This window comes from Schistocerca americana, chromosome 8 (genome assembly GCF_021461395.2).
Source record: "Schistocerca americana isolate TAMUIC-IGC-003095 chromosome 8, iqSchAmer2.1, whole genome shotgun sequence".
Classification (NCBI taxonomy): domain Eukaryota; kingdom Metazoa; phylum Arthropoda; class Insecta; order Orthoptera; family Acrididae; genus Schistocerca; species Schistocerca americana.
Window position 1 is genome coordinate 441,420,967 of NC_060126.1, and position 13,563 is coordinate 441,434,529.

The following is a 13,563-nucleotide window of genomic DNA, read 5'->3' on the forward strand; positions in this document are numbered from 1 at the left end:
CAAAATCATCATGTCGGCGAGTCGCATGTCGGTCATTGTTACGTCGTTTCGGCGGTTCCATCTCAAAATTCGGTGTACCTTGCCAATTTCTTTCATAATTTCCGAGGTGCCCTGTGTTATTATTTTGTGGCTGTTCCGTATTTCTATGTCCCTCTTCCCATATTGGAGCGCAAGTGTCCTCTGAAATATGTAATTATTGTATTACCTGCGGCAACTGATCTTGTACTTCCCGGATTTCTCTTTTGTACTGTGTATTGATTTGATTTTGATTTTGTTTGAATTTTCTAATTTGCTCGTACTTTTCTGTGTCATTGAAGGCTACGGGTCTTGTGTCATTCAGATCATCATCTACCTCTGTAGATGAGATAGTGAACTGATCCGAAAGTTCGGCTACTTTCTCCGATAGCGAACTGATTTCCTCAGTGTGTTTTTCTGAACCAAATTTTAGAGTGTCCATTTGTGTTGAAGTCGTATCTACTGTGACCTTTAAGTTTTCATGAGTTTTTGCAGGTTGCGTAACCGAATCAGTAGATGCAACTGAGTCAATTTTAGCTTGCAAGGTCTCATGATTTTCATGAACAATGGTTTGCAGTTCTTTTTTGGCTGCTTCGTGATTCTGTAATGTATTTTCATGCCTCGAAAAAATAGGTTGTAAATGCTCATACATTTGTGTTTTTACGTCATTACAAATTTTTGACATTTTGATTCGATTTTATGTAACTCAGTAGTTAAATCTTCACGTGTTTATTCAAGCGTGGTGTCTAACCTTTCAATATTTTGCTCCATTGTGTCTAACCTTTGAAGGTTTTGCTCCATTGTGTGTAACTTTTGAAGATTATGTTCCATTGTGTCTAACTTTTGAAGTTTTTCCTGTGTTTGTCCCATTTGTTTTATTAATTGTAATAACAATGCACTGGTGTCTGAAACATGTTCCTCAGTGCTTTTCGGTAGTGAATGTGCACCGGCAACATTCACATTTTGACAAGCAGGAAATGTGTCTCGACTTATTTGAGAAAACGGTGAGGAGCCAAAACCTGAATCTACAGTATCTGCGAGATAGTGTCCTGTCAATTCAGATTCCTGAGGCGAGCTCTTGCCAACCGATCGATCGATAATGTTTCCCTGTTCACTACTTGTTTCACTGTCTACGCCATTATTTGCCGCCCGCTCCATTTCCCTATGGACAATTACCAAATTACCACTTTGAATGCCTGTTAATTCATTACACAGTGGAGCTGATAAGCTACGCTTGTCGTCACTATTATTTCTCAGTTTACTTTGGAGCCTAGTGTTACGTCTTTCACACGCCATTATTGTCACAATATTTCACACGATAACACAGAAAAGTACAATTTGAAGAGCAAAACAAGAAAACACATTAACATAGCACTGAAAATAATATCTAGTTAATTGCAAGCGCAGCAGCGAAATACTTGGTGCGAATCTACATACATGCCATAACTGTTTTACTGTTCAACAATGAAAAACTACAACTACAAAGTAAAGTCTGTCTATGATTACGCGCTAGCAATAAACAATAGCTACACTAGTTACACAAACTACAAGAAAAAAATCACAGGATTCCAGTGAGGTATCCTCGGCTAAGGGTCGACATATGAAACGTCCCCTTAGAAAAATTATTGAATTACTGTGCTGATAAACCTCTTACATTATTTGATTTTCAAACAGCTGAGCAAAACTGAACGTACTCAGACATTTCGCTCTTTACCTATTCTGATCAGCACTAAACTGACACACAATATTTTTAGCGCAACGCAATCTGACTTTCAATAATCCCTACAAAAGAATGGCCCTGACTAACATTAACCTATACCTTTCACAAATCACTTGCCTCACAAAAATCTTCGCTACTCGAACTACTGCAATACAGCGAGCACCACTACTGCCAGCTAAATAAAAGATTCAAACTACTGAAGGCACTAACTACTGATAGGCATAGTTAGCAAATGAAAGATTTTGATACAGAACAAGCAATATATTTATCTTAATAGTGTTCAATAGTCGTGATATATATATAGCAGATCATGACATCCAGTCTTACAAATTTACTCTGATGGACACACATCCAGATCATCCGCTCTCAAAATTCCGCCATCTCTCTCCCCACTTCCACCACTGCTGGCGGCTCACCAACTGCGCAACGCTATGCGCTGTTCACATCCAGCTGCCCAACACTACAATGGCAGACAACAATGCAAACTAGCAACAGACTGCACACAGCACAGCCAGTGATTTTCATACAGAGCGCTACGTGGTGTTACCGATAAGAAAACCTAAACAGCCTACTTACACAATATAATGACTCACACCATAATCTTTGAATATCCCAGACAAGTTTTAGGGTGTAACTACACATGAGGGGCTGGATAATGGGGACATACCGATTATACTTTCAAATCGATGGAACGTAACAAATACTCAATGTTTACATAAAAAATAATTCATGTGCTACCCTAACTAGATGAAGTTACGAGGAAGGAAGATGCTTGATTCTACCAGCTTCTAGCCAGTTATTTTTTCTTTTACTTATTTTGGTGTCAGCCAATACATGATCTCCGTTATGCCCGAAGTTCATTTAAGCCACAGCCGAGAACCCAAAAGGTGTGGAAAAGGGAATATATAATAATCAAATAGGCTGGTGCTAGCTGAGACTCTAATGAAACACCTTAAGAATTACAGGATAAGCAGTTTTGTACCCTGCTGCTGAAAACTTTTCTCCTGCTTCAAGTAGTAATACGAACAAAATACACTCCTGGAAATTGAAATAAGAACACCGTGAATTCATTGTCCCAGGAAGGGGAAACTCTATTGACACATTCCTGGGGTCAGATACATCACATGATCACACTGACAGAACCACAGGCACATAGACACAGGCAACAGAGCATGCACAATGTCGGCACTAGTACAGTGTATATCCACCTTTCGCAGCAATGCAGGCTGCTATTCTCCCATGGAGACGATCGTAGAGATGCTGGATGTAGTCCTGTGGAACGGCTTGCCATGCCATTTCCACCTGGCGCCTCAGTTGGACCAGCGTTCGTGCTGGACGTGCAGACCGCCTGAGACGACGCTTCATCCAGTCCCAAACATGCTCAATGGGTGACAGATCGGGAGATCTTGCTGGCCAGGGTAGTTGACTTACACCTTCTAGAGCACGTTGGGTGGCACGGGATACATGCGGACGTGCATTGTCCTGTTGGAACAGCAAGTTCCCTTGCCGGTCTAGGAATGGTAGAACGATGGGTTCGATGACGGTTTGGATGTACCGTGCACTATTCAGTGTCCCCTCGACGATCACCAGTGGTGTACGGCTAGTGTAGGAGATCGCTCCCCACACCATGATGCCGGGTGTTGGCCCTGTGTGCCTCGGTCGTATGCAGTCCTGATTGTGGCGCTCACCTGCACGGCGCCAAACACGCATACGACCATAATTGGCACCAAGGCAGAAGCGACTCTCTTCGCTGAAGACGACACGTCTCCATTCGTCCCTCCATTCACGCCTGTCGCGACACCACTGGAGGCGGGCTGCACGATGTTGGGGCGTGAGCGGAAGACGGCCTAACGGTGTGCGGGACCGTAGCCCAGCTTCATGGAGATGGTTGCGAATGATCCTCGCCGATACCCCAGGAGCAACAGTGTCCCTAATTTGCTGGGAAGTGGCGGTGCGGTCCCCTACGGCACTGCGTAGGATCCTACGGTCTTGGCGTGCATCCGTGCGTCGCTGCGGTCCGGTCCCAGGTCGACGGGCACGTGCACCTTCCGCCGACCACTGGCGACAACATCGATGTACTGTGGAGACCTCACGCCCCACGTGTTGAGCAATTCGGCGGTACGTCCACCCGGCCTCCCGCATGCCCACTATACGCCCTCGCTCAAAGTCCGTCAACTGCACATACGGTTCACGTCCACGCTGTCGCAGCATGCTACCAGTGTTAAAGACTGCGATGGAGCTCCGTATGCCACGGCAAACTGGCTGACACTGACGGCGGCGGTGCACAAATGCTGCGCAGCTAGCGCCATTCGACGGCCAACACCGCGGTTCCTGGTGTGTCCGCTGTGCCGTGCGTGTGATCATTGCTTGTACAGCCCTCTCGCAGTGTCCGGAGCAAGTATGGTGGGTCTGACACACCGGTGTCAATGTGTTCTTTTTTCCATTTGCAGGAGTGTAGATGGTCACGCAAACTAAGTCCTGAGGATCTTAGACAAGAATGTAGAAATCGGTGGACGTCTATTTCAGGTAGTACTAAGATACGTAAAACAGATCGGACCACTCCCTGGGCTGAACCACCCAAGAAAGACAGGAAGCTCTCTCAACACTGTCAGAACTGGACACACAGTGACCAAAGCCACACTTCACATGTGGGGAATGATCAACGATGGCCGACGCGGCTGCAGGACACTCAACAAATGGTTCAAATTGCTCTGAGCACTATGGTACTCAACTACTGAGGTCATTAGTCCCCTAGAACTTAGAACTAGTTAAACCTAACTAACCTAAGGACATCACAAACATCCATGCCCGAGGCAGGATTCGAACCTGCGACCGTAGTGGTCTTGCGGTTCCAGACTGCAGCGCCTTTAACCGCACGGCCACTTCGGCCGGCGACACTCAACACTGGACCGTATTTTGCACAACAGCCCTAAGAGAAAATCTAAGGATACCTGGATAGATTTTGCAGACGCAACACCTGCAGCAGTCAACTGGCTGGAGTTGTTGGATATCCAACTAGTATGGGAAATTGGAATCTGAATTTCCTTTAACTACTATCAGTTCTTCATCTTTCATTAAAAATATATCAGTTTAATATATGAATGTGTAAAATGTAATTCAGTAAGCTATACATTCAATAAATAAATAAACAGGTATTTGGTAACAACCATTCCGTATGATCTTACCAGCCAGTGTCTTCGTGAGGTACATGAAATGGTGTATTGAATCTAATTTCACTATCTGGAAATGTTATTTCACAAAGCGGGTAGACTACCGAAGAAATTTTCTTACCCTAACCTTTTTGTTGACTTAAAACGTTCCTTAGAGGGTCTAATTCTAAGATGCATTCTTATAACGGCTGCCATATGTGGACAAAAGTATGTTGAGACCGCGATTTATTGCATGGGTTCCTGGAGCATTGAAGCGCTCTACTGCAGTTGATTTAGTACGGTAAGGCCCTATTCACACGGGGATATTCAAGTCAGGTCTCCAGCTACCTCACAACCAAGAGATGAGTCGAGTAGCCGATCTTATTCACACAGGCACAACATGACTCCCCCTGTACTACCACGTCACTTGCGGTGTAAATAGAAAATCAAACCAGTTTCGTTGGCTGAGGGTAAAGGACGTATGTAGTGCGCTTTTTTGTGTGCCGTGGCACCAGTAGTAAAACGTGTAGTGAATCAATTATTGATGATGACATTATAATACAGTATTATTATTACCCCCCCCCCCCCCTCCCCCACAGAAGGAGAAAAGTGAGAAATTGGTGGCTTCATTCTTGCACAGAGAGTAATATAAATTGTAAGTTACAAGTTGCCTAATGACTTGGGTGCATTTGAGAGGAAACATACCCATATTGAAAAATTACCTGGAACGGGTTCAACTAGCTCCAGTTATCAACAGTACCGCCCCATAGTATTGTTGGCATGCAGCGATACTGATGGTTTATTCATTATCATTGGAACTGATTATGAAGGTAGAAATAGTGATGGAGGGATATTTCGTGCTTCAGCAGCCAAACACAGGATTACAAATGGAAGATTTAACTTGCCTTTGCCTTCGAGATTACCTGCTGATGAAAATGAATATGATTTGCCTTCGTACGTTGTAGGAGATGCAGCGTTTCTATTATCACTCTACCTGATGTGACCATACCCACAAAGAACATCCGATAATGTGAAGAGAATGTATTGTCTTAGATGAAGCAGAGGAAGAAGATCTGTGGAATGCGCGTTTGGAATGCTGACACAGAAGTTTCCAAATCCTGAGCAGTCCTACTCGTTCTCAAACTACAGGAAAAGTGGTGAAACAATAAGATCCGTGTGCGTACTGCATAATTTTATTCGAAAACATGACGGTATCCAATACAGTTGCGGTGAACAACAATGCAACAATCCCGAAACGCCAACAATCAGAGCAAAGCCAAGGAAAGACATTGCATCCACATTCTACCGCTTATGTAGTAAGATATTATTTAGCCAACTACTTTCTGGCACCTTGTGCTTCCCTCCCATGGGAGCGGAAGTACTGCCACAACAATAATCGGGATCTACTGTGATTGTCTTTCTTTACAATATTTTTAATGTGTAATATACACTACTGGCCATTAAAATTGTACACCAAGAAGAAATGCAGACGATAAACGGGTATTCATTGGACAAATACGTTATACTAGAACTGACATGTGATTACATTTTCGCGCAGGTTGGGTGCATAGATCCTGAGAAATCAGTACCCAGAACAACCACCTCTGGCCGTATTAACGGCCTTGATACGCCTGGGCATTGCGTCAAACAGAGCTTGGATGGCATGTACAGGTGCAGTTGCCCATGCAGCTTCTACACGATACCGCAGTTCATCAAGAGTACTGACTGGCGTATTGTGACGAGCCTCGGCCGCCATTGATCAGGCGTTTTCAGTTGGTAGCAGATCTGGAGAATGTGCTGGCCAGGGCAGCAGACGAGCACTTTCTATATCCAGAAAGGCCCGTACAGGACCTGCAACATGCGGTCGTGCATTATCCTGCTGAAATGTAGGGTTTCGCAGCGATCGAATGAAGGGTAGAGCCACGGGTCTTAATACATCTGAAATGTAACGTAGACTGTTCAAAGTGCGGTCAATGCGAACAAGAGATGGCCGAGACGTGTAACCAATGGCACCCCATACCATCACGCCGGGTGATGCGCTAGTATGGCGATGACGAATACACGCTTCCAACATGCGTTCCCCGCGATGTCGCCAAACACGGAAGCGACCATCATGATGCTGGAAACAGAACCTGGATTCATCCGAAAAAAATGACGTTTTGCCATTCGTGCATCCAGGTTTGTCGTTGAGTACACCATCGCAGGCGCTCCTGTCTGTGATGCAGCGTCAAGGGTAACCGCAGCCATGGTCTCCGAGCTGATTGTCCAAGCTGCTGCAAACGTCGTCTAACTGTTCGTGCAGATGGTTGTTGTCTTGCAAACGTCCCCATCTGTTGACTCAGGGATCGAGACGTGGCTGCACGATCCGTTACAGCCATGCGTATAAGATGCCTGTCATCGCGACTGTTAGTGATACGAGGGCGTTGGGATCCAGCACGGCGTTCCGTATTACCCTACTGAACCCACTGATTCCATATTCTGCTAACAGTCATTGGATCTCGACCAACGCGAACAGTAATGTCGCGATACGATGAACCGCAATCGCGACAGGCTACAATCCGACCTTTATCAAAGCCGGAAACGTGATGGTACGCATTTCTCCTCCTTACACGAGGCATCACGACAACGTTTCACCGGGCAACGCCGGTCAACTGCTGTTTGTGTATGAGAAATCGGTTGGAAACTTTCCTCATGTCAGCACGTTGTAGGTGTCGCCACACGCGCCAACGTTGTGTGAATGCTCTAGGAAGCTAATCTTTTGCATATCACAGCATCTTCTTCCTGTCGGTTAAATTTCGTGTCTGTAGCACGTCATCTTCGTGGTGTAGAATTTTAATGGCCAGTAGTGTATATTTCTGTGAAACTTATAACTGAACATCTGTAGGCTGCATTTTTATTTACCTATTATTACGTGATTAAGAATGTTTTAGTTACGTATTTATTACATTTACTGTATGGTATGTGTGTTTATAAACCGTTGATTAGTTTTTCAGTAAAAGCGATCTTCAAGCATAGTGAGAAGGGCGTATTTATTTTATGTTAAAAATTTTAGTTAAGGCACTGATAATGAACTTACCTGATAGTTTAACCTCCATAGCTGTTTCGTGCCATGCTGTCTCTGTCACATCCTTCCTTGAATTCACTTTCAATTCGTAATTTTATATTTCCGGGTATTTCTCCACTTCTCCCACAAATTTCAAACTAAACACTTGTTTGCACTTTGCAAAAGCCAGTGGCACGGATACAGCTGAGAGACTGGGAATCTCGGGTCGCATACAATCCAAGTCGCTGCGACTCTGGGACGCCACTACTGTAGTATCCTCGTCTGAACGGCCCTACCTAATTACACATGCAGGGTCTCTTGGTTGCAGAGTAATAGGGCCTTATAGTTATTGTGCTGACAGCACCCACTACTCCAGAGAATACAGCACAACAATCGATAAGCCGCGCACGAAACACTCGTAAGCGCAGCAGCTGTATGGGTTAGCAGTGCAAACTATTCCGAGGTCCGACAGAATCCGCAGCTGCCAAACCCTTAGGGCATCACGTGTATGGATAGCGACTGGGCGATGCGTCGTTATATACCGGAGCACTGAGCTAAAGCGAGAGTTCTCTTCAGTGAGCCGAGCGTGTAGTCTTCAGCTACCGCCGAGTCTGTAAGCTGAAGTGTTCGTCGGTCGTGTCCGAGATTCAGGCTCCGTAGGAATCGTAGGTCATCTCTGGACTATGCGCAGGCACCTCTCAGAGGCACAGTGACAGTACTTTAATATTTAGAGAACTTGTAATAAGCCGGCCGCGGTGGCCGTGCGGTTCTAGGCGCTGCAGTCCGGAACCGGGGGACTGCTACGGTCGCAGGTTCGAATCCTGCCTCGGGCATGGATGTGTGTGATATCCTTAGGTTAGTTAGGTTTAACTAGTTCTAATTCCTAGGGGACTAATGACCTCAGATGTTGAGTCCCATAGTGCTCAGAGCCATTGGAACCATTGGAACTTGTAATAATTTCGGTCGTCTAAGAAGCATTCTTTAAGTTGAGTATTTCTTTATATTTACTAAATATGATTTTATTACCAATTGTTGGCAGCCTTTCTGTATGAATTAACCAACGCCGTCCTCCTGCATTCCTAACAGTTACTAATGGAGTAAGAGTCCTGTGAGTTTAGGATAGTATCACAGAGAACGTTACTGTCAGCTAAAATACTATTCTCAAAACGATTTCTCTTCGTACAGTAATTTCTTCAGGGTAAGTAGTCTGAAAGTACGTGCTTGTCTCACGTCTGCTAAACTTATCACTTCGCTTATTTTTTATACGAAGAAAAACTTGAGTACTTGAAAATGACACACAAACGTATCTACACCGATAGAAAATGTTCGAAAAGTAATCCCAGTCGTGCAAAGGACCCTTTGACCGATAAGTTGAAGCCAGTTTATCGCTGTAATTTAGTGGAAATGAGTGTGTTGATATCGACGAAACAAAGACTACCTGTACAGAGCTTGCATTGCCGATTAAAGCCGACCGTAGTGGCCGTGCGGTTCTAGGCGCTGCAGTCTGGAACCCCGATACCGCTACGGTCGCAGGTTCGAATCCTGCCTCGGGCATGGATGTGTGTGATGTCCTTAGGTTAGTTAGGTTTAACTAGTTCTAATTTCTACGGGACTAATGACCTCAGAAGTTGGGTCCCATAGTGCTCAGAGCCATTTGAACCATTTTGCCGATTAAAGATTTGTACAATTTCAGTACTGAAAAACGCAAGTGAGAAACTATAAACGCTTGTTTTCTTCTTTTCCTTTTCAAAACAACATTTTTCAGGTTGGCGGTAGCTGTAACTCATGAAAAATAAATCCATACACATTATACACTTTTGTAAATTGTGAATCGGGGTTTTTTCTACTTTAGTACGTAGGATTTTTGTGATATATTTTAATCTCGATTTCTGGTGCACATTTTTATGACGACCTTTCTGTCAATGAAACTGACTTTTATTTCAAAGTTTAAAACCGTTTTTTTAAATATCCCTACGTACTGGGTTAGACAATATCATCACTTTCAAAGATTTATTGAAATTTTGTTCTAGTTTGCAAATTGTGGCGTTCAGATCTCCGACCAACTGCCGTCGCACTCTGTGATGGCCTCTAGTCGATGTCGGTGTAGTGTTTTCTTGGGTGCAACTTTTTTACTTTAAATAATATATAGTACAATCTTAACGGTGTACAATAAAGATCTAAAGTCAATTTTGTAACTTCTTTGTTATTTTATTGGAAAAAATCGTGAGTGTCGTTTCCAAAATCGGGCGTTAGCCTTGTGTACCTCTTTAACTGACGTTGTGGAGGCATTAACTTTTCAATTTTCAGATCAGGTTCAAATGGTTGAAATGGCTCTGAGCACTATGGGTCTTAACATCTGAGGTCGTCAGGCCCCTAGAACTTAGAAATACTTAAACCTAACTAACCTAAGGACATCACACGCATCCGTGCCAGAGGCAGGATTCGAACCTGCGACAGTAGTGGTTGCGCGATTCAAGATTGAAGCACCTAGAACCGCTCGGCCACAGCGGCCGGCTTCAGATAAGGAAAATCTGTTGCTAATGGAATGCACAGATTACTGATGTGAGCGTAATAGGCGTCTGAAATTTAATAAATCCAAAGAACATATAAAATAATCATATTGTTGACAGTGGCAGAAACAAGTAAGACTGTTTTGCAGCCGGCCGTTGTGGCCGAGCGGTTCTAGGCGCTTCAGTCTGGAACCGCGCGACTGCTACGGTCGCAGGTTCGAATCCTGCCTCGGGCATGGATGTGTGTGATGTCCTTAGGTTATTTAGGTTTTAAGTAGTTCTAAGTTCTGGGGGACTGATGACCTCAGAAGTTAAGTCCCATAGTGATCAGAGCCATTTGAACCATTTTTGTGTCACTGCTTTCCTGTGTCTGTGCGGCACCGAATCCTACTCCGGAGTTCGGCTACCTCCCGCTGTCTGCTTCCCTGCCTGGTGGATGAGCCCACGTACACTGTCCTAGATTGTCCTGGGCCTTCCGCAGTAATAACGATGAGCGTCACGCTGGTAAGTGTCCTCCGTGATTAGCGAAAACCACTGTTTTGCTACTGAGTCCTGTTTGATGTTCTAGCCGTGTGCTGTCTGATGCTTTTTATGCGCATCAGCATACTGGTTCTAACAACGAACCCGAGTTGAACATCGAGGCTGTTACATGAGGTGTGCGTCAGCCAAATTTTTGTTTCTCTTTTTTTCCTTTGCTTCCCTTTTTGTGCGCCCTTCGTGCCTGTGTCTTTCCAAGTTTGGCATTTTTAAAATGTTTTTTACTCTCAGCTTACTTTTTTTCTATAAAAATTTACCTGTACTACTGCTACATGTTTTCCTTAAAGTTGAGATATCTCTAACTTTTATTGCCATGCCTATGATCTTTTAATGAACATTTCGGTTTTGGTTTTCTTACTCATTCGTATTAACTTATATTTTTGTTAATATATATGATCCCACTTCTGGACACCAATGTTAATATACAGGGGTTACAAAAGGGTACGGCCAAACTTCCAGGTAACATTCCTCACACACAAAGAAAGAAAATATATTATGTGGACATGTGTCCGGAAACGCTTACTTTCCATGTTAGAGCTCATTTTATTACTTCTCTTCAAATCACATTAATCATGGAATGGAAACACACAGCAACAGAACGTACCAGCGTGACTTCAAACACTTTGTTACAGGAAATGTTCAAAATGTCCTCCGTTAGCGAGGATATATGCATCCACCCTCCGTCGCATGGAATCCCTGATGCGCTGATGCAGCCCTGGAGAATGGCGTATTGTATTACAGCCGTCCACAATACGAGCACGAAGAGTCTCTACATTTGGTACCGGGGTTGCGTAGAAAAGAGCTTTCAAATGCCCCCATAAATGGAAGTCAAGAGGGTTGAGGTCAGGAGACCGTGGAGGCCATGGAATTGGTCCGCCTCTACCAATCCATCGGTCACCGAATCTGTTGTTGAGAAACGTACGAACACTTCGACTAAAATGTGCAGGAGCTCCATTGTGCATGAACCACATGTTGTGTCGTACTTGTAGAGGCACATGTTCTAGCAGCACAGGTAGAGTATCCCGTATGAAATCATGATAAAGTGCTCTATTGAGCGTAGGTGGAAGAACATGGGGCCCAATCAAGACGTCACCAACAATGCCTGCCCCAACGTTCACAGAAAATCTGTGTTGATGACGTGATTGCACAATTGCGTGCGGATAGTCGCCAGCCCATACATGTTTATTGTGAAAATTTACAATCAGATCACGTTGGAATGAAGCCTCGCCCGTAAAGAGAACATTTGCACTGAAATGAGGATTGACACATTGTTGGATGAACCATTCGCAGAAGTGTACCCGTGGAGGCCAATCAGCTGCTGATAGTGCCTGCACACGCTGTACATGGTACGGAAACAACTGGTTCTCCCGTAGCACTCTCCTTACAGTGACGTGGTCAACGTTACCTTGTACAGCAGCAACTTCTCTGGTGCTGACATTAGGGTTTCGTAAACTGCACGAAGAATTGCCTCGTCCATTGCAGGTGTCCTCGTCGTTCTAGGTCTTCCCCAGTCGCGAGTCATAGGATGGAATGTTCGTGCTCCCTTCCTGTCGGGACACCTTCGTTCTGGAAATCTGTCTCGATACAAACGTACCGCGCCACGGCTATTGCCCCGTGCTAATCCATACAACAAATGGGCATCTGCCAACCCTGCATTTGTAAACATTGCACTGACTGCAAAACCACGTTCGTGATGAACACCAAACTGTTGATGCTACGTACTGATGTGCTTGATGCTAGTACTGTAGAGCAATGAGTCGCATGTCAACACAAGCACCGAAGTCAACATTACCTTTCAAATTGGGCCAACTGGCGGTGAATCGAGGAAGTACAGTACATACTGATGAAACTAAAATGAGCTCTAACATGGAAATTAAGCGTTTCCGGACACACGTCCACATAACATCTTTTCTTATTCCTCACACACAAATAATGTTTCTTGAAAGTTTGGCCGTACCTTTTTGTAACACCCTGTATAAGGGCAGGAAAGGGGGGAAGGTTCTTACGTATGCCTCGTGACGACAGTGTGCAGGAGGTCGAGCGGTCCGGCTCTGCCTTGCAAAAAGACATCTGTTCTGTTCGAGGTCTGGATTACCAGAGAGAGAGGCAACTGTGTTCCGCAGCGCAGAACACTCCAGCGACCACACACGTGACCTGTATCCCACGCACGATACTGGCTAAATCTAATGGCGTGAATTGTCTAGCAGTTTCAGCAGAGGTCTCAGGGCGTCCCTTGTCAGCAGCTTTAACTGGACAGAACTGCCTCGGTTTTGCAAAACAGACAACTTGTGTCACGTAGGCTCAGCGTAAGTTGCTCTGGAAGAAAACTTGTATAGATCTGACTGGACCCTTGAAATATATTTTTTTTACCAATTCCCTAAAATATTCCTTGACTGGCCTCCACCATGTACATTTTTCTACATTTAAGGTCAGCTTCCAAACATCACAACAACTAGAAATTGTTTCTAAGTCATCTTGTATCATCCTACAATCACAGGTTCCGTAAAGGTTCTCAAAGAAACACACCGAAAATACATTACTTTTATGTAATGTAAGCGACAAACTGCACGTAGGTCCAACCATGACATA